The sequence below is a fragment of the Pipistrellus hanaki genome, assembly GCF_964339955.1.
Source record: "Pipistrellus hanaki genome assembly, chromosome: 16".
Classification (NCBI taxonomy): Eukaryota; Metazoa; Chordata; class Mammalia; order Chiroptera; family Vespertilionidae; genus Pipistrellus; species Pipistrellus hanaki.
The window spans coordinates 14,376,811-14,397,720 of record NC_140518.1 but is presented as its reverse complement, the minus strand read 5'-3'; the positions used below and the strand labels follow the sequence as shown (position 1 = coordinate 14,397,720).

The 20,910-nt window shown below is 42.3% G+C and overlaps 1 protein-coding gene across 4 annotated transcripts in view; it reads right to left on the bottom strand.

Annotated features, from left to right (window-relative positions):
• STAT3 (signal transducer and activator of transcription 3) overlaps nucleotides 1-17,783 on the bottom strand; it is a 48,476-nt gene extending 30,693 nt beyond the window's left edge. For 3 of the 4 annotated variants that reach the window (XM_084862493.1, XM_084862492.1, XM_084862494.1), the window contains exon 1: nucleotides 17,491-17,751. The gene's annotated coding sequence lies outside the window, so the exon portion shown is untranslated. Of the gene's footprint in view, nucleotides 1-17,490 lie in introns of all 4 variants that reach the window. The other variant, XM_084862491.1, reaches the window with a different exon arrangement.
• Nucleotides 17,784-20,910: the final 3,127 nt, after the last annotated feature.

Genomic DNA, 20,910 nt, shown 5'->3' with positions numbered 1-20,910 from the left:
GCCTTTGAGAAACGATGGTCGGTTGGGCAAGCAAACCGTCATGTCAGAATTTCCAAGCTTGAAGGCAACTGAAGGGAGAAGGGAAAGTTGCTGGAAAAGCCCGTGGGTTCTGTTATCTTTGGCTGAAGCCCAAGATAGGAGTCATAAAAGCAACCACTGATCTAGAATGCAATGTAAGTTATTAATATTCTTTTAAGACAGGCAAATGAAATAAAGCAGAGAAAGGAAACAAATCTCTGAATCTCAACATCACCAACCAACAATATCGATCAATACTTTTTGAAGAGAAGGAAGACTCTTTTCCCAAATTTATTCTGGTCACTTTCCCTGTAAGAGACATTGAGATAGTCCTGGTTGCTTAACATGAAGCAATTTATAACGGGGGCTAAGAGTCCATACCCAGGGATCCTGTGTTAGAACTTCTTCCTTTAAAGTAACTATGGACTGGGGGCAGAACCTCAAACTCAAAGAGCATTTGTGGTGGTTAGAAAACATGGCTCCAATTCGTTGATTTCTGTCCCATTGAACAAGGGATCTTTGCCCTCTTCTCCTGAACCTGGCTAAATCCATGACCGCTACAGCAACAGAGGATGGCTGAACTATCTACATGCAACTTCCATATCTATATGCAGCTTCCACCTGATTCTCTTGAAAGGCTCTTTCTCCAGAACTCAGCCAACATCTTGTGAGAAGCCCCAGGCAAAAGGCTCTTCCACATGGAGGCACTTGGTCTGCATCCCAGCTACGATCAGCCTTTGACTCATTCCAGCCCAGGCACCATATGTGAGTGCAGCAGCATTGAGTGCCTCCAGAAGTCCAAGTCTGCCCAGCTGAGGCCCCAGACATTGTGGAGCAAAGACAAGACACCCCTGCTGTGCCTCTCTAAATTCCAGCCCCGGAATCCGAGAGCATCATAAAATGGCTGCTGTTTTATGCCCTAAATTTGAGGTGGTTTATTGCATTTGTGTGACTCGGACAACATTTCTACTAACATAGTCACAGAATACCACTTTTATAGAGACTCCAATATTCATGTGAAAAGAATGTGCAGCTTCAAAGGAAAAGGTTTTGTTGTTAAAAGTATTTTAATAGTAAACTTCTGTTTCCCTCTGTGCTTTCACTTTATAAATGCCCTATCCTTCCTCATGGACTCCAGAGTCCAATATCTATCTAACTGCGTACTCAATACCTCCACTTGGATGTCTAACAATCATCTCAAATTCAATGTACCCCAAACTAACCCCTTCATCAAAACTTCTCCCAGCTTAATTCCCCTCCAACCTTCCCCATTTTAGCAAATGACAATTCTATTCTTACTTGTGCTCAGGCTAAAAACCTTGAAATTAAGCCTTGACTCCAATCTCTATTCTCCTCTTGCCCCTTTCCCTCTTCTCCCCCCACAGCAGCCAATCCATTAACAAATTCTGTTGGTTCTGTCTTCAAAATAGAACTAGAATCAGAGGCCCAATGCACGAAATTCATGAAGAGTGGCCTTCCCTCCCCCAGCTGCCAGCACCGGCTTCTCTCTGGCACCCGGGACCCAGGCTTCCCTCCAAACCCCGGTTTCATCTGGAAGGTCAGGTCCTCGGAAGGAAGTCCAGTCTAATTAGCATATTATGCTTTTATTATTGTAGATGTGAGCACTTCTCACCACTTTACTGCTATAATCTTTTTGTTGTTGTTAATCCTCACCTGAGAATATTTTTTCCATTTTTTAGAGAGATTGAAACGGGGGTGGAAGAGGTGAGGGGGCGGGGGGGGGGGGAGGGGGAGGGAGAGAAAAGGGGAGAGAGAAAGAAAGAGAGGGAAACATTGATTGGTTGCCTCCTGAATGTGCCCCTACCCCGGCCAAGGATTAAAAGTGCAACCCAGGAACATATCCTTGACAGGGAAATGAACCCAAGACCCTTTGGTGGTCGCACCAACACTCTAACCACTGTGCAACATTGGTCATGGCTCCACTCATACAATCTTAGTCCAAGTCACCATCATCTCTTACCTTGGATTACTGCCTTCAACTTCCAACTGGTTTTGATGCTCTTACCCTTGTCCCTCTACAGCAAGCATGTCAAACTTGTGGTCTGTGGCCACATGTCTCATTTATTTGGCCCGTGTTAGCCTTTGAGTTTGGCATGCTTGCTCTACAGTCTATTCTCCACATTACAAATCTTTTCAAAATATAAGTCAGATCAAAGTTCGGTTCCTGGTCAGGGCACATGCCCGGGTTGCAGGCTCGATCCCCAATAAGACGCATGCAGAAGGCAGTCAATCAATGATTCTCTCTCAGCATAGATATTTCTCTCTCTCTCTCTCCCTTCCTCTCTCAAACCAATAAAAATATCGTAAAATATATATGGCTTTTCTCATAAAGCTAGACAGTTATATAGTATAGTTGTTTCTCCTTAAATTGCAATAATGAGACTTTAGCACCCTGCTATCATTTTAAAGAGGACATTTCATGACATGTGCCTCTGGGTAGTTATTTGAGAATTAAAAAGTTATACCATAACTAAATATTGACATGTAAACACTGAAATGAGGCATCTTATAAAACAAAATCACTTGGATGAGTAAGTTTATTTTGAGATATTTTCAAAGTGAAAGGTCTAAGACCCAACCTAAAGTCATTAGCAAATCTCTTAATAATTTCATATATGTCTAAATCTACAGGAGGTATGATAATAGTAAGAGAGGAAAGGGTAACCAGGCCAACTGGAGGGAACAGCGTGTGCAAAAATAAGAGTGCTCAAGAGAACGTGACATAGATCTGGTGGTTAAACATGACCCAACATCTATTAAAGTGACAGTAAAGCAGGGGCAAAGTACAAACCCACAAGGACAAAGAATGGAAAATGAGACAACAGTGAATAAAAGATGCCAAAAGAGCTACATACATAAGCTCCCAGAACACTGACAGCCAGGCCCCTCCCAAACCCACAGAGAGGCCCAACATATAGCAAATGCAACAAGCATATAAGACCACTCAACTTTAATAACTAAGAACTATGCGTGCTTTTTTTTTTTTTTTTTTTTTTTTTTTTTAGAGAAAGAGAGAAAGAAACATTCACATGTTGCCTCCTATGAGCCTGACCGGGGATCCAACCAGCAACCTAGGTAATGTGCCAATCGGGAATCAAACCCGCAACCTTTTGGTGTACCAGACAACGCTCCAACCAACCAACCAAGCTAGAGCTAACTGCTATGCTTTTGCTTTTGAAGAAAACCTCCAACAAGAAATAGAGGTGAACATAAGAAAAAAGGAATGAACCCAGGATTCAGAGTATTAGGAGATGCCAAAAATTTCACAAAATTATAAATAATATCCTCAGGGAGAAAAATTATACCCACTTTACAGAAATAGAGAAAAATGAAGATAAAGGATGAAAATAGCAACTAAAAAAAGAGCTTCTGAAGTTGAAAATGATGGCCAGATTAAAAATTAATAGATGGGTTGAAAGATAGAGTCAAGGAAACCTGACTCTATGTAATCCACAGCAACAACAAAACAGATGAAAAATAGAAGAGGAGGGGAAGCAAAAACAAAAAATAAAACTCAGATGGTCTGTGCAGAAGATCCAATATCTGAGCAAGAGAATTCACAAAAAGAGAAGTGAAAATGGTAAACTGGGAATTAGCAAAGAAATAGTAATTTCCCTTTCCAGCTTAAAGGGGGCACATCTAGTAGCCAATCCAATGAAATGTCAGAGGAGTGAGCATAAAGAAGTTATATAAGCTTCCAGAGAAAAGAATCAGGTCTCTTGGAGAGGATCAGAAATCAGAATGGCATCATACTTTAATTGATTCTAAGCCAAATGAGCCAAAAATGCCTTCAAAATGATGAATTATTTAATGCCCACCCAAATGATCATTCAAAGGGAATAAAGATATTTCAGATACATGCCATCTCAAAAAATGTCCTTCCCATGCCTCTTTACCAGAAAGAGGAAGACATGGGATCCACAAAAAGGGAATTCCAACAAAGGACCGTGGTAAAAGGAGACTCATATTGCAGCAGGACTGGGCAAGGGGAATGGGGGTTGCCTAGAAAGTAATGAACAGATTGTCAATGTATTTAAGTTTTTTTTTATGTAAACTGCCAGGCATTTCAGAAACCTGCTGGAAATTTTGGAAAGTTAGCAACAGGAATAAAGGAAAAAACATTTTTAATAAAAATATTAACACCAGGAAAAAACAAATATTTGTATGTGAAAGGAAACACAATCAGAGTACACTAAATGGCTTATCAGTGAACAATATTTAGTTGAAATAAAATGTATGATTAGTGGTTTAACAAAAGTGGCTTAAAAATTATGATTATATTGTGAGGTATATGGGAAGGAATAGTGGTGGTTAAAAAAAAAATAAATCTTCACCAATGATGATAGGAAGTTAAAAGGTATCTAAAATTTGATATATCAAGAATAGTAATGAACAACATAAACTGATGGAAAAAAAAACAGATCCAGAGAAGCATCGATCAGACCATCAAACCTCTGAGGGAAAGTAGGGGAGGGCGGGGGTAAGGGGAAGAGATCAACCAAAGGACTTGTATGATGCATATAAGCCTAACCAATGAACACAGACAGGTACGGGGTGGGAGGCTGCGGGGGGATTGAGGGCAATGGGAGGATAAGGACACATATGTAATACCTTAATCAATAAAGAAAAAAAAGAATAGTAGTATAAGCTTATTACTTAGAAGCATGGACATAAATGCCAGAAGAAAAAGCTAAATGCTTTGAAAGTGGCTGTCTCTGGAAGTAATATGCAAAAAGTAAGGAGGGATAACATAAAAGATATCAATCTGTCTTTTAGCATTCTTCAACTTCTAAATTATTTGTATGCATTACTTGCGTAAAAATTAAAATTATATTTTAAAGTGAAAATATAACATATTACTTTTCAGTACCAAAAATTTTTTTTTTAAATTAGGTGACATGTTATATCCTCAGAAGGAATCTACTTACTTGACATTGGTTCATTTATTTATTTAAAAAAACTATTTGGAACCAAGGGGAGGTTATACAGAGTGGTGAACAGAACAGATAGGTCTCTGCACTCCTAGAGATGGAGAAAATACAGATAAGTAAATAAGGAAGATAATTAACACTGGTGATAAGATCAGTAAAGATGACTGGATAATGAGTGACTGAGGTCAGTCAGGTTGACGTACTTGACCTCAGTGAGGGATCTAAGAGGAAGTAACTATTTGTTCTTGGAAAACAGACTTTTTTATGTTAAAATCTCAGCTTAGAATTTCAATTTAGCAGTTCCAACTCCTTACTAAGACCTAGACCACGTACATCCCTGAGTGGCTGTTAACTAGAAATCCTTAGTAATAGAGCTAGTTAAATCCTGTGCTTCTCCCCACCCACCCCCACCCCAACTCCCCCACCCCTACCCCCGTCACCTGTCTCCCCACCACCACCACCACCCCCATCCTTCACCCTCTATTATAAGTTGGCTTCTTCTCCCCTTTTTTGGTGAAGTTCCATTTGATTTTTGCCTCTAAAGAGTTCCCTAATTTTCTTTTTCTTTTCTTTTTTCTTTTTTTCTTTTTTTAAATATATTTTATTGATTTTTTACAGAGAGGAGGAGAGACAGATAGAGAGCTAGAAACATCGATGAGAGAGAAACATCAACCAGCTGCCTTTTGCACACCCCCCACCAGGGATATGCCCGCAACCAATGTACATGCCCTTGTTCGGAATCGAACCCAGGACCCTTCAGTCCACAGACCGACCCTCTACCACTGAGCCAAACCGGTTTTGGCCCTAATTTTCTTAATAACTCAGTTTACCCAACATTTTTTGGTGTTTTATACAGGAGGAATTTTAGGGTATCTAGTCTACCAGAGTGGGAACACAAATCAGGATGTGACAAAGGAATTTAAGAAAACTTTAGAGGCAGAACCAACAGGAAGCAGAGGTTACGAGAGAACAAGGAAATTAAGGATATTCCTAGACTGTTTACTTACACAATGGAGTGATGCCATTCGCTTAGATGAGGAAAGTTGGGGGCAACGGCACAAGCTTGTGGTGAGAAAGTCTAGGAGTTATGTTTTAGACAAGACACATGAAACAACTACAGGCTGTCCAAGGGGAAATGTCAAGTAAGCAGCAGGATACAGTATTGGGAGACACCTGAATTGGAGGCACATCTTTGATGGTCATCAGGATGCAGATGATGGTTAAAACCCAAGTAACAAGTAAATGTAGGGAGGGCAATTGAAAAAGAGAAGAAAAAAGAGGCCCAGACAGAGGCCCAAGGCACTTCAACATTAGTGTTTAGGTAGAGAATGAATCAGGAAAGATCCCATAGAAAGACCAATAAGACTGAAGAAAAACCCGGAGTCACAGAAGTTGAAAGAGTAGTGTCTTGCCTGGCCGCGATAGTTCAGTGGTTGAACGTTGCCCTATGAACCAGGAGGTCACGGTTCGGTTCCTGGTCAGGGCACATGCCCACGATGCGGGCTTGATCTGCAGTGTGGAGCATACAGGAGACAGCCAATCAATGATTTTCATCACTGCATCCCTGATGCTTCTCTCTCTCTCTCTCTCTCTCTCTCTCTCTCTCTCTCTCTCTCTGTCTCTCACTCTCTCTCTCTCTTTCTCTCTCTCTCTCCCCCCCCTCTGAAATAAATAAAACTATACATATATATAAAGAATAGAGTGTCTTAAGACAAAAAGAGATGTTCAATTCTGTCCAATACCACCAAAAGGGTGAATAAAATGGTGAGAGAGTAGTGGCACTATTTAATTTGTAATGTAGAGATCACTGTGTCATGCCTTTCAATTAGGCTAGTGTTGCCAAAACCGGTTTGGCTCAGTGGATAGAGCATCGACCTGCGGACTGAAAGGTGCCGGGTTCGATTCCGGTCAAGGGCATGTACCTTGGTTGCAGGCACATCCCCAGTAGGGGGTGTGTAGGAGGCAGCTGATCGATGTCTCTCATCGATGTTTCTAGCTCTCTATCCCTCTACCTTCCTCTCTGTAAAAAAATCAATAAAATATATATATATTTTTAATTAAGCTAATGTTTCTGAACCCCAAGATACAGCCACCAAGAAGCCCACAAAGATACTCAAGCCACTCCTGTACTTTTCTCCCAGGATTCATTGTCTTAAAGGCTCTCAGGACCGCCTCGAAGATTGTTTTCTCACTTTTGCCTCTTAACATGACCCCAAAAAAGTGATTTAAAAGGGCCCGAGAAGAATGACCTCTAGAAAGATTTATAAATTTTCAGTATTTCTCCAATCTTCCAATGCACCTAGGCTCAGCAATGTTCAGGGCTTAAGGAGGAATCAATATACCATCTAACACATCATATGAAAGGGCAGAGAGAGCCGAAGCCGGTTTGGCTCAGTGGGTAGAGCGTCGGTCTGCGGACTGAAAGGTCACAGGTTCGATTCCGGTCAAGGGCATGGACCTTGGTTGCGGGCACATCCCCAGTGGGGGGTGTGCAAGAGGCAGCTGATCGATGACTCTCTCTCATCAATGTTTCTAACTCTGTATCTCTCTCCCTTCCTCTCTGTACAAAATCAATAAAATATAGTATTAAAAAAAAAAAAAAAAAAAAAAGAAAGGGCAGAGAGATTAAACATAAAAACCAGTATCTAAGTCTATACACTACGGACTATATCCTCTGGCCACCCCTGTCTAGACCCAGGAGAGTTTGAGGATTAAATTTAGGGGAGAAAAGGTAAGCACTTCATTTCCTTGTCCCTAATATATTAACCACAAGCATCCCAACGTTTGTTTCTGCATGAGCTTGAATTCTAGTTTTTTAAAGTTTTAAAGAAGAAAATTTTTAATTTATCTAAAATATACAAAAAATCCTTAAAACTCTCAAAAATAAGAAAACAAACAATCCAATTTAAAAAATAATCTGAAGAGAATATACAGAGATGGAAAAAAAAAAAAAGCATTGAAAAGATGCTAGCCGGGACCGGTTTGGCTCAATGGATGGAGCGTCGGCTTGGGGACTGAGGGGTCCCAGGTTCGATTCCGGTCAAGGGCATGTACCTTGGTTGCGGGCATATCCCCAGTGGGGGGTGTGCAGGAGGCAGCTGATCGATGATTCTCTCTCATCGATGTTTCTGACTCTCTGTCTCTCTCCCTTCCTCTCTGTACAAAATCAATAAAATATATTTAAAAAAAAAAAAAAAAAAGAAAAGAAAAGATGCTTGACATCATATACCACCAGGAAATTGCAAATTAAATCATGAGATACCACTAAATACCTATTAATTAGAAGGTCCAAAATACAAAATACTGGCAACACCAAATGCTGGGGAGGATGTGGAACAACAGAAATTCCATTCATTTCTGGTGAGAATGCAAAATGGTACAACCACTTTGGAAGAGTCTGGCAGTTTCTTACAAAACTAAGCAAATTCTTAACATACAATCTGACAATCATTCTCCTTGGTAGTTATCCAAATGAGTTGAAAGCTTATGTCTACATAAAAACCTGCACATGAATATTTATAACAGCTTTAATTATAACAGCAAAAACTTGGAAGCAATAAGGATGTCCTTCAATAGGTGAATATATAAACAAATTGTGGTATACATAGACAATGGAATATTAATAAGGCAATAAGAAGAAATGAGCTATCAAGCCAAGAAAAGTCATGGAAGAATCTAAGTGAATGTTGGTAAGTGAAAGAAGCCAATCTGAAATGCTGCATACCAAATAATTCCAACTATATGATATTCTGGAAAAGATAAAACTATAGAGATAGTAAAAAAGATCAGTGGTTGACAGTGTGGGGGCGTGCAGGAGGCAGCCAATCAATGATTCTCATCATTGATGTTTCTCTCTCCCTCTACCTTCTTCTCTGAAATCAATAAAAATATACTTTAAAAAAATGAAAGCTAACATTATAAAGACATATCTAAATAGAACACTACTTGTATAATTTAAAAACAATTGTTAAATTGTCTTTATATAGTAATCCCAGCAGTCAGAAACCATCTGTCTTAGGTTCATAGGTATTACCATATATCAAAAAGACAGACAACAGCCAAAACCGGTTTGGCTCAATGGATAGAGCATCGGCTTGGGGACTGATGGGTCCCGGGTTCGATTCCAGTCAAGGGCATGTACCTTGGTTGCGGGCATATCCCCAGTAGGGGGTGTGCAAGAGGCAGCTGATCAATGACTCTCTCTCATCGATGTTTCTAACTCTCTATCTCTCTCCCTTCCTCTCTGTACAAAATCAATAAAATATTTTTTAAAAAACTGAATTTAAAAAAAAAAAAAATGACTCATCCTCAAGAAATGAGACATAATGAAATTAATATTTTTTACTGTTTTATCATGGACATTATGGGAAATCCGTTGTTTTTTTACAATGACTACAAGTATAAGTGCAAAGGCCACTAAGTAAAAAACACACAAAAAATATTATGAAAATAGTTTTTACATCAAAAGAATCTCAGGAACCCCAGTGGTCTGCTGACAGTTCTCTGAGAATTGCTGCTATAGACAACTCAAACAAAAGCATCAGTGAACAACCCATCCATGGAACAATACAAAACACCAAAACAACCCCTGCCCCGCTTGCCAAAGGAGCAATGGGGCTTAAACGAAACAGTTTGCTGTGTTTTAGGAGTGGTATGGTTTAGGCTTCTCCCCAAAACTAAGGGGGGGAAATGTGCACTCTGTTAACTGAAAAGCTACATTTCTAAACAGTATGCATATTACAATTAAAACATTAAAAGTATACTATATGCATGGATTTATTTGTATGTATCTGAACACAAGCATAAGGATATTTACAACAGTGACTTCTATCTTTAGATTCTACAATCTATGCCTACCATTAGGAGATTAATTAAATGAATAATAGCTTAAAATACTACTAAACAGACCTTAAAAACATGAGGCAGATATAAACATATCCATATTGAGTGTTTCCTAAGATAAAGTGACAAGAGCAAGATAAAGACTTATTGTGTATAATTCACCCCTACCGCTGGAAGAAAAGAAGTGAAATGTTTGCATGTGTACACATAAATCATTCTGCAAAGGTGAGTGAGAAATGGGTAACTAACAGTCCCTGAGGGAGAGACACTTTCCACTTACTATATACCGTTTTGGACTGATTAACTGAAACATGTTTTCCAAAAATATCACTTTTACAATAAGGAAAATTGGAGCCTGGAACTGAAAAAACAAAACTAGTCTGGCTCAGTAGATAGAGCATCGACCTGCAGACTGAAGGGTCCCAGGTTCGATTCCGGTCAAGGGCATATACATTGGTTGTGGGCACATCCCCAGTAAGGGTTATGCAGGAGGCAGCTGATCAATCTTTCTCTCTCATCGATGTTTCTAACTCTATCCCTCTCCCTTCCTCTCTGTAAAAAATCAATAAAATATATATATTTTAAAAAATACTCACATTCATCTCTTCTAGGAAAAGGGGAAGCTATTTAACCCAGAGGTGGTAGGGATCTTCTCTGTCCCCCACCTCCAATCTTATGCTCCATTATTTGGAAAATATTCTCAGTGGGTATAAAAGAATGGTACTCTCATTGTAAAGCTTAGGTAAACTGAGGTAGAAGTCTATGGAATCACATAGCTGCATACAAGGCACTTCTGACCCTGGACACCTCGGATATTTCTGCAGAAACGGAACTTTTTCTTTTTTAATGAATAAACTTTACTTTTAAAAGCGGTTTGAGGTTCAAAGCAAAATTAAGTGGAAAGCACAGAGAGTTCCCATAAACCCTCTGTTCCTCAATAGGCACAACCTCCCCCACAACAGACACATGGAACTGCAGTGGCGCTTTGGAGAAACAGGAAACTTGGATGGCCCCAGGATTCTTCAACATAGTAATTAGGATCGTAAAGTGTCCCACATGCTTCCTCCCACGTCCATCCCACTCTTGTTTATGCACTCTAATGCAAAAAGACAATAACACATGGAATAAAGAATATTGACATTGAGCTTCAGAATGCTTCAATTATTCCACCTGCCCCTATGAATTAGACAGTTACCATCCTAATTATGTTTTAGTTTGGTTAATGTTTCAATAAATTTGCTTTCCCTAAACATATTGATTTTTTTAAAAAGGCCCAAATACAAAACAGATTTGTCAGGCAGTCAGTCTGAGATTAAATATTTATTATGTCTAAACCACAAGTAGAAAAAAGTTTCAAAGGCCGACTATTTTAATGCTAACTCAATGCAATATTGCACTTGGGTTTCTAGGAGAGGTAATTACACAGCTAACATCTGGGTTTTGAGGTTTTGAGGATCACATTTGGGTGGACTGAAGTGGAAGAGCAGGGAAGAACAAAGTAAAAGTCTAATGCTTTCAGATTCTGTCAAAAAAAAAGTGCTTGCTAAACAGCAAAACAAAATTAACATTAGGGAAAAAATGTGAAGAACATGCACTTTAGGAAGCTTTCACCTCAGCAGGTGCTCACATTCAGACTCAAATCCTCTAATTCTTGTAACAAAAGTGATAGGTCAGGACACCGCAAACCAATAAATTCAATCAACAGAGTGGGAAAGCAGGTGGTTAATACCAGACAAGGTAGGGTTTTCCTAAATTGGGTTTGCCTTCGATAATCTAAATCAGTTTTCAGAAATAGCTTCTACAAAAACTACCCAAACATCCCCCTAATAATGTGTACTCCTCCTCCACAATGGGGAAGCCATTTATTTACCAGAAGGTTTACTTTCTCTTTCAAGCTCTGCTGGCTTCCTCCAGCGCATGTGCGGCCAAGAAACAAGTGGAAGGCCTTTCCTTCTGGTCTTCTCCGATCCAAAACCGGAGAGCTGGTGTGTGAGAACCTGTTTTGCGGAGAAGCTGAGTGTTGCTTCTTTACCGCAAGGCGATTTTAAATACAAATTCATTTGCAAGTAAAATTTACAGGACCGGCAAACAGCTCTACTCCTCCAATGAACACACACACACAAACATAAGGAGCAAATCACTCCCGGCCTCTTACCTCACCTCACCCCCAAGCTGAACGCTGTCCTGGCCTGACGCCTCCACCCCTCAAACTTTCAATATTATCTGCACTTCTGTGTCATAAAGAACTCCAGGGGACTGTTCAAAAGTGAAAATAAATGTATTGAATATTGCTTAACATAAACGAGACTCAATCATAGCTTTTGGGAGAGACAGAGAGACTCCCCTGGGGACACTGCTGTAAACAGGAATTTTCATTTTGCCTTGCCTGTTTCTTTTACATCATGGCCTCCATCGCCTCCACCACAGGTCCCTCTTCATTTCATTTTTCCCTATTCGGTTAGAATCCCCCAATGACTCCTTCTTTCCTTTATTTTGGGTCATTAATGGCTACCATGAATCATAACTTCCCTGATTTTAGTTAGATAGATGTGCAGTTTTTAATAATATCAATTATAAGCACTCAGATGTTAGCTATCTGCCAGGCGCTGAGCAAAGTACGATAGTTCATATACAGTATCTTGCTTCATGTTCACAACGCCTCTCCAGTTGGACCATCTGGATAAACTGAAACCCGGAGAAGTTAAAACAACGGGCCCCAAGGTCCAAGAGGTGGTGGATTCAGACCATTCTTTTACCTTTGGCAACTGTGAACCATGAAACCTTCAAACACACCGCCCAAGCGTTTCAACACTATAATAATGCTATGTTAGGAAAGCTCAAAATATAAGTTCCTCATCCCATGTAGTTAAAAAGTCAAAGGTCAGGTAAAAGTTCACTGATTAGAAATGTCATTTACTCTAATGGATGGAGGTAGCAGGAAGGAAAACCAGATAATCCAAACCTTATTTTATCTTGGAGTGGGGCAGATTTGCCTTCCTTACTGTTCTTTTATTAGACTGTGAAAAAGGGATTTGCAATAAATATGTCCAAGATAAACTGATAAGTGGAAAAAGCTGCAAGAAGTCTGGAGAAATATACACCAAACTATTAACCTATTATATAGAAAAATATATAATACGTGTTTTTACAAACTTAAATGTTTTACAATAGAATGTATTACTTCTTTTTTTCCCTTCTTTTTTTATTGAATTTGTTGGGATGACACTAGTGTATAAAATTATAGAGGTTTCAAGTGTACAATTCTATAATACATTATCTGTTTATTATTGTGTTCACCACCCAAAGTCAAGTCTCCTTCAGTCACCATTTACCCACCTTTACCCTTTTCTACCTGCCCCCAACTCCCTTCTCATCTGGTAATTACCAAGCATGTATTATAATACTTCTGTAAAGAGGAAAAACAACTTATTTTAATGACATTTGAACCCAATTATTAACAGAAGAGAAAGGTAAGAGCTGTAGCTCTGTAGCTTCCTTTACCCTCCGTTTAGTTCTCCTAAATTAAGAACTTCCACTTGGAGCTCCCTGAATGCACTATGCTGTTTTAAGCCTCTTACTCCTATTCCTTTGGCCCTGAATGCAACTGCTTACCACTAGACTCTGAAGGAGAATTCCTGTATGACAAAGTCTTTTCTCACCTGTGAAATAATCAACCTCTTTAACTAGACATTTAATAAGAACTTAGATTTATGGAGTTCCTACTGTGCGCCAGGCACTGTGCTAAACATTTTACCTGTTTTATTTCACTGAATCTATAGGAGGTGGCAGATCCAGGATCCAATCCCTGGTCTGTTTGACTCCAGAATTGAACCTTAAACCACTATTCTGTCATCTATTTTGCCTGAAGTCCGTACTAACACAGCACACCCTCTGTCCCCACAATAACACACCCAGTTCCATGAAAATAGGGACCATGTTTCATTATCTTTGGATCCTGCCTAATACAATAACTGGCTCTCAATATCCCATGTAATCCTATATAACAAAGAGCTAATATGCTAATTAGACCCAACAGCAGAATGACTGTCAGGATGACTTTCTGGATGAACCCGGGGCTGCGAAGGCTGAGGCAGCTGGGACTGTGAGGGCCAAGCCCCTTGCATGAATTCCGTGCATTGAGCCTCTAGTATAAGTTTGCCTATCTGAACTAAGAGTTGTGATAATCCTAACATGGTAAATGAGAACTGACCATAATAGAAATTCATTCATCCATATGCTATTCCCTTTAAAAACTGAAGACATTCCAAACAATTCACGACCAAAGTACTATCTGGCCATCCTGATTAAAGTGCAACAAATATGTAACCACAACATTAATTTTTTCACCATAACCAACAAAGACTGAAACAGCCCAGCAATGCCATCCTGTTGGACCTCACCAAGGCTGCTGCAGGATACCAGAGGTCCTTCAGGATTTGGGGATGTCCGTCAAGTGTTCTTTGGTCATTTTTATGAATGACCCAAAAGTTATAGTAAAATTTTAAAAATATGTAAGACATAAAAGGTGGGCAGTCAATTTGTAGCCAATTACAAATCCTAAAAAAAAATATCTGCACTTAACCCACACAAATCCGATAAATCAGTTCACCTTTCTTTGGGTGCTAGCCTGGTTTATAAGGTTAATCTCAATGACAACTCCACTAGGGCAGAGACTATGGGTACTGATATACTTTGTACAAATTAACCAACACCGGCCACATGCTGACACATAGTAGGCACTCCATCATTAAACACCAGTACTTGGCCTCACACATCATTAAAAGCTTCCCCTACAAAAGGATTGTTCTGAAATTCCTTGGTCTTATAGTCAAGACATCATATAAGTAAGCACTCCTTTTCCCCTACTAACCTGCCTGATCTACCAGGATTTTGTGCTATATCACCATAACTCCTCACCCGAAATTCTTTATACCTATCAAATTCCAACCATTATTTGGGACCCAGATCAGATCTCTCCTTTGGCAAGAAGTATTCCTACACAACTCCATGCCTCGAAGCCTCTCCTTCCTCTAAAGACCTGTAGCACTTACTACAGCACTGTCCAGTAGAACTTTCCACAATAATGGAAACGTTCTTTATCTGTGCTATCTATAATAATAAAAGGGTAATATGCTAATTAGGCCAGCCATCCTTCCGGATGAAGCCGGGGCCAGAGCAACCGCTCAGGTCCCGGGTGCCGGAGGGAAGCCAGTGTCGGCAGCGGGGAGAAGGATGGCCTACTCTTGCATGAATTTTCGTGCACCGGGCCTCTAGCATATTCTATAAAATAGCTAATTTATTGACTATCAGACAATGTCCCACCATCTCTTCGAAGACATGCTGCATTGTATGGGTAAAGCATTTTTCAAGCTGCCTCAGTAAACTGCAAGTTCTATAAACAAGTCATCTCATTCTTCACAGCAACTTTCACTAAGTTGCAGAAAGTAAATATTTGTTCATTTGTACAAATCTCTGAGAAAACCATAAGGTGAAACGGTGCTGAACTCTTTGTCTGAAATGAGGCTCATTATCTCTGCCCCATCTCACATCTAAATGTCAAAACATGCAGAGCCAAGGAGGAGAAAGCAGCTCTCTGGAAACACAGATGGCCACTGACCCAGCCACAGGTCAAAGTGACATTTAGGTCACAACTGTCCTTCACCTGCAAGCTTACCTACATAAATCTCTCTTTCCATTAGGAAATGCCTAAATTCTGATGATAAATTATGCCAACTAAAAAGCCAGTTACTTCCCAAGTTAGATAGAGCAGTTAGAAAAATGACCTAAGCCAACCCACTTGCACTTTTTTCTCCTGTTTATTACCGATCTCCCATGGAGTCCTAGAGCCTATGGGTGGTATTTCACTATCCGTGTGTAAGTTAGAATTTCACTGAGGGTTTTCCCAATAGGGTTCACGCTCGCTCTAAAATAAGACCAAATACTTAAGCAAAGATAGTCGAAAGAGCACAAAATATGCAGGAGTGTGAGTTCCACCAATATGGCGCTCTGCTTCCTAAGTGTCTTGTTCCTTTGGCTTCAGTCTCCTAGCCTACAAAACAGGATATGAACTATCTATCCCTTTTGGGTCAGCCATAACTCTGGATATTTCTAAATGGTTATTCTTTCCAACAGGACTATATACAAAAATAAAATATTCATAAACTTGCTAGTGGTTTTTGTTTTTTTGTGATGGATGTGCTAACAAATAAAGAGACTAAGATCAACCCTCCAACATCTACAACAGTTTTTTTGTTATTGTTGTTGTTGTTTTTTTATATTGCTGCCTTCCTTCCCCCATCCCACTATAAAAATGTCTGGGCATAAATTCTGCCAGTCCTCCCCGTCTGGCACATGTAATAAAGATAAATGTGTGGACTCAAGGAACACAGATATATTTAACATACAATAAAATAGAAGGCTGGCAGAATCAGGTTATAACTGCCTAAAGCCACATATAAGAGACTGAGATGATTTACTATTCTGATTTATTCAAACCAATGCTCTATCAGCACAGCTAACCAAAGTCACAACCTATACACAGAATAAATATAAAACCAGAAGATGCACAGACTCATATCATACGCATTTTTGTATAAGGAAAAGGGTGTCAACCCCATACACCCACTTGATGTGACAGAGGGATGTCTACTAAACGTGGAAAAGGCAACTTGGCTGGCAGTTTGGATTTTGCACCCAAGCACAGGTAAAGTTTGCACACATGGCTCCCCCAAGGCCAGCCCGTCTTTGTTTCCCTCTCCTCTGCATTTACCCAAGATCTTGGCTCTGGGACAAAATAAACTCCTCCTCTCGATTGGTTCATGCTGCCCTATGCAATTAAGCAACACCACAATCCAGTAAACGCAGGAGCTCAATTATTTATCTTCTGGCCGAGTTTACCAGGTGTTTATAAAAGAACAATGACACGGAGAAAAGAGGTTTCTTTCTCTCTAGGGCAGGCTTGATTTGGGGGGCTGGAGGGGAGAGAAAAGTGGTATTTTGTTGTTGTTTTGAAAGGGTTTGGAGAGAGAGAGACCCGGCTTAACCTAGAAAAAGACCGGAGGGAATTTAGAAAGAGTATGTGAGCTGTCAATTTCCCTACAGGAAACTCGATTCTTATGCAATAACCCTACCCACAGCCAATGAGCCCAGGAGACCGTAGGAGGAAGACACCTCGTTCTACCTCCAGAGGGGCACCGCCGGCTCCTAAGGTGATCGGAACCAGGGCCAGGCCGAGGAAGGGGGGCTCTTTCCCACACCGCCCCACCTCGCCGCGGTCTCCGCCGGCTGGACAGGCAGTCGCTCCTACGGCCGGAACGTCCCCGCGTCCCAGGGAGCAGGAAGTGGGGGGGGGGGGGAGGACTGTCCCGCGCTCCTGCCACCCCCACCCGAGTGCTCTCGCCCCGCGGTCCTCCCTCCCCAGCCCGCTCTCCCTTCCTTTCCGAAGAACGAAACTTCCCTTCCGAAGGCCTGCTCCTGTCAACCCGGAGGCGTCCCTTCAGAGCGACCCTCCCGATCGCCTCTATCCGCACGCCCCTCGGAAGTTTCCTTCCACAACTTCCCCCGCATCCAACCCAAAGCCTCCACCCCCTCCGGCACCCGCCACCCCCACCCCCTCCAACCCCGGACCTCAGGCCCCGGAGCGCGCGGGGGGCGCGACCCCACCCTTCACTCCCTTCACCTGTTTCTCGGGCTGAGGCCCGGCAGGCCGGGGTGCGCTTGCGCCGGGGCACGGGCCGCGGGCTCCCTCGGGCCGCAGGGTCTCTCCTTAGCAGACGCGGGAGGAGAGGGAGAGCCGAGGGGGGTCACTCGTCAAGGGTTCGGTTCGGGCTCAGTGCCTCCGCTGCGAGGACGGAACCCCAGGCTCTCCCTCCCGGTCTCCGCCGCCGCCGCCGCCGCCGCCGCTCCGGAAACCTCTGAATTACAGCCCCTCCAGCCAATCCCCGCCCAGCCCCGTCCTGACCGGGACACGCCGTCCTGCATAATTCATGAGACGGCCAGTTTTCTCCTCCACTGGAGCGTGTCCGGCACACCCGCCGGCCAATGAGAAGAGCCTGGTGGGGAAAGGGCGGGGCCAACGCGAGGCTGGGAACGCCCCGTGCGGGCTGTTCCGAAGGCTGAGTCCTCCTCCCTTCGCCACAGCAGGGGAATTGCCGCTGTCTCCGGCCCAGGCGTCCGGAGGGAGGGAGAGGAGGTGGCTGGAATGGCCTGCTAAAAACTCAGCTGAGTTCCTGGCAGTGTGTGACGTCAAGACACTTTAAATGCCCCTGATGCGGCTCTCTTTTGCCTGCTCTCCCTTTTTCCGGTTCTTCACACCACGTGGCGGCCAGGGTGGGAGCCACTTACCACGTGGGAGTCAGCCCGGTTAGTCCCCCAAGTATCGCCAGATCCCCCCAATTGGGTTTCTGGAGACAGCAAAAAAAAAAACATGGGTGTCTCCTGCCTGCTCTGAACCCCAGTTTCTGCGTGAGATGAGACACACACACACCCGGAAATATGACGTGGAGAAAGAGTAATTACTAGAGTGCGTGGGGAGAGAGGAGTGGATTTAACCCTGTTCTCTGTTTCCTCGCTTCAAGTATCAAACGTCAACTGCTCGCACACTGGCCAATTCACGAGAATGCAGAAGGCGGTATATGTGTAAAGATTGACACATCATATACACATGTTTATGCTTCTGAGTTGAAATACGTGAAATCGCCTGTCCTTTTTGTTTTTTCCTGGTTAACTTAAATCGCAAGTTTTATTGCACTGAATGAAGCAAGTAGTTCATAGGAAATGTAGACTTTTACCTTACATAATGGAGGATGTCCTTTGCATAATGGAATGATTTATGTGGTGAGTGTATGCCCGTGCTGATATTATCAGGGCATGTTTTTTTTAATAATAGCTATTAGTGTTTGTGTTTGTTGTGTTTTAGTAAAGGGGTATAAAGATGAAATCTCAAACCACCCAGATAACTATTGATGACATTTTTTAATGAAATTAATATATGCTGTGATTAGAAAATTCAAACAGTTCCGAAAAGTTGAAAATTAAACATGAAAATCTCTCCCCTCCACCCACCAGTTCTTCTCCCCAAGGATAGCAATCTTGTGTGTTTGTTTTTTGTTAATCCTCAACCAAGGGTACTTTTTTCCACTGCCTTTTAGAGGGAGGGAGGGAGACAGAGAGAGAAAAACATCTATATAAGAGAGACACATCGATTGGTTGCCTCCTCATGCAGGGGATCCAACCTGCAATGCAGGTACTGCCCTTGACAGGAGACCCTTCGGGTCTCAGGCCTACACTCTATCCACTGAGCCACCCGACCACGGCAAGGATAGCTATTATTAATTTCTGGTGAGGAAATCAATGGCTCTTAATCTTTGGGGAGAGAGGTCACTGAACTTTGCTGGAGACTGGATTCCAGCCCTAGAAATACATAGCACAAGCTTTTATTCATTCACTAGAGGCCTGGTGCACAAGACTTGTGCACTGGGGGAGGTGTGTGTGTCCTTCAGCTGGCCTGTGCAAGGCAGTTCGGGACCCCTTGAGGGATGTCCAACTGTCAGCTTAGGCCCACTGCCGCAGAGGCAGGAGAGGCCCCCACCACCGCCCTTGCACTTGCCAGCCATGAGCCCAGCTACTGGCTGAGCAGCGCTTCCCCTGTGGGAGTGCACTGACCACCAGGGCGCAGCTCCTGCATTGAGCACCTGCTCCCCTGGTGGTCAGTGCACATCATAGCAACCGTCATTCTGTCATTTGGTCACTTCCCATATTAGGCTTTTATTATATAGGATTGTCATGGTTCCCCAGATACCTGAAGCTTAGCTAGACTTCAGATATGAACCATTGGACCATCTTATTTATATCCAAGTGAGAGGTGAGACAGGATAGGGCAAATGGTAGGGTCAATGGTGATAGAATTGAGAGTTTCCCAGTATATATCTGTAGTGTGTGTGTGTGTATGTGTGTGTGTGTGTGTGTGTGTTGATTGCTGTGTCTATCTTTATTTTCACCCAGAACAGATATTCCCCACCTTCACAAAAACTCTGCTTTAGCCATGCTAGCCCTGGCAATTGACTGCCTCCCTAATAACATGGGGTCTAATATCTGTTTAGTTATTTAAAGCTTACAAAGCACTTACACGTGCATTGCCGCTTTTCTTTCTCACCACAATTATGTGTAGCAGATAGAAAAGATCATTTTTTAAAAAATATATTTTATTGATTTTTCACAGAGAGGAAGGGAGAGGGATAGAGAGTTAGAAACATCAATGAGAGAGAAACATCGATCAGCTGCCTCCTGCATACCCCTCACTGGGGATGTGCCCACAACCAAGGTACATTCCCTTGACTGGAATCGAACCTGGGACCTTTCAGTCCGCAGGCCGACACTCTATCCACTGAGCCAAACAGGTTTCAGCAGATCATATTTTTTTATGGCTAGGAAACTAAGGCCAAAATAGTATGACGATCTCAGATCATGGATATACTCAGAAGTATACCAGCTGGGTTCAGGGCCAGGTTTGTGGGTGTGTTTTTTGTTTGTGTTTGTGTTTGTGTTTTTTGTTTTTGTTTTTGGGGTGTGTGTGTGTGTGTGTGTGTGTGTGTGTGTGTTTTGTGTGTGGGGGGAGTTGTTGTTATTGATTTCTGGGAGGAAGGGAGAGGGAGAGGGAGATAGAAACATCAATGTTTAGAGAGAATCATTGATCTGCTGCCTTCGGCACGCTCCACACTAAGAATCTAGCTTGCTACCTGGGCATGTGGCCTGACAGGAAGGCAAACCATAACCTCCTGGTTCATAGGTCGATGCTCAGCCACTGAGCCACATCAGCTGGGCAGGGGCCAGGTTTTTGAACTCCACATCCCATACCTTTTTCCATCCACTCAAACCCTGCCTTCCTCCCCTGACTCCTTAGCAGCTGACTTTTGATTCCCACACTGCCCTCTCTTGCACCCACATGGAAAATCTACCCCTCAGCTTCTCTGTTCCACCTACAAAACCTCTCTCCAGCCCAGCCACTGGGCTTTCTCCGCATTCTGCCAGTCGCCCTCGACTCAAAGATGGCAGCTTCTTCTCCTTGAGCCAATGCTTTGCCCTGAACAACGCCTTCCAG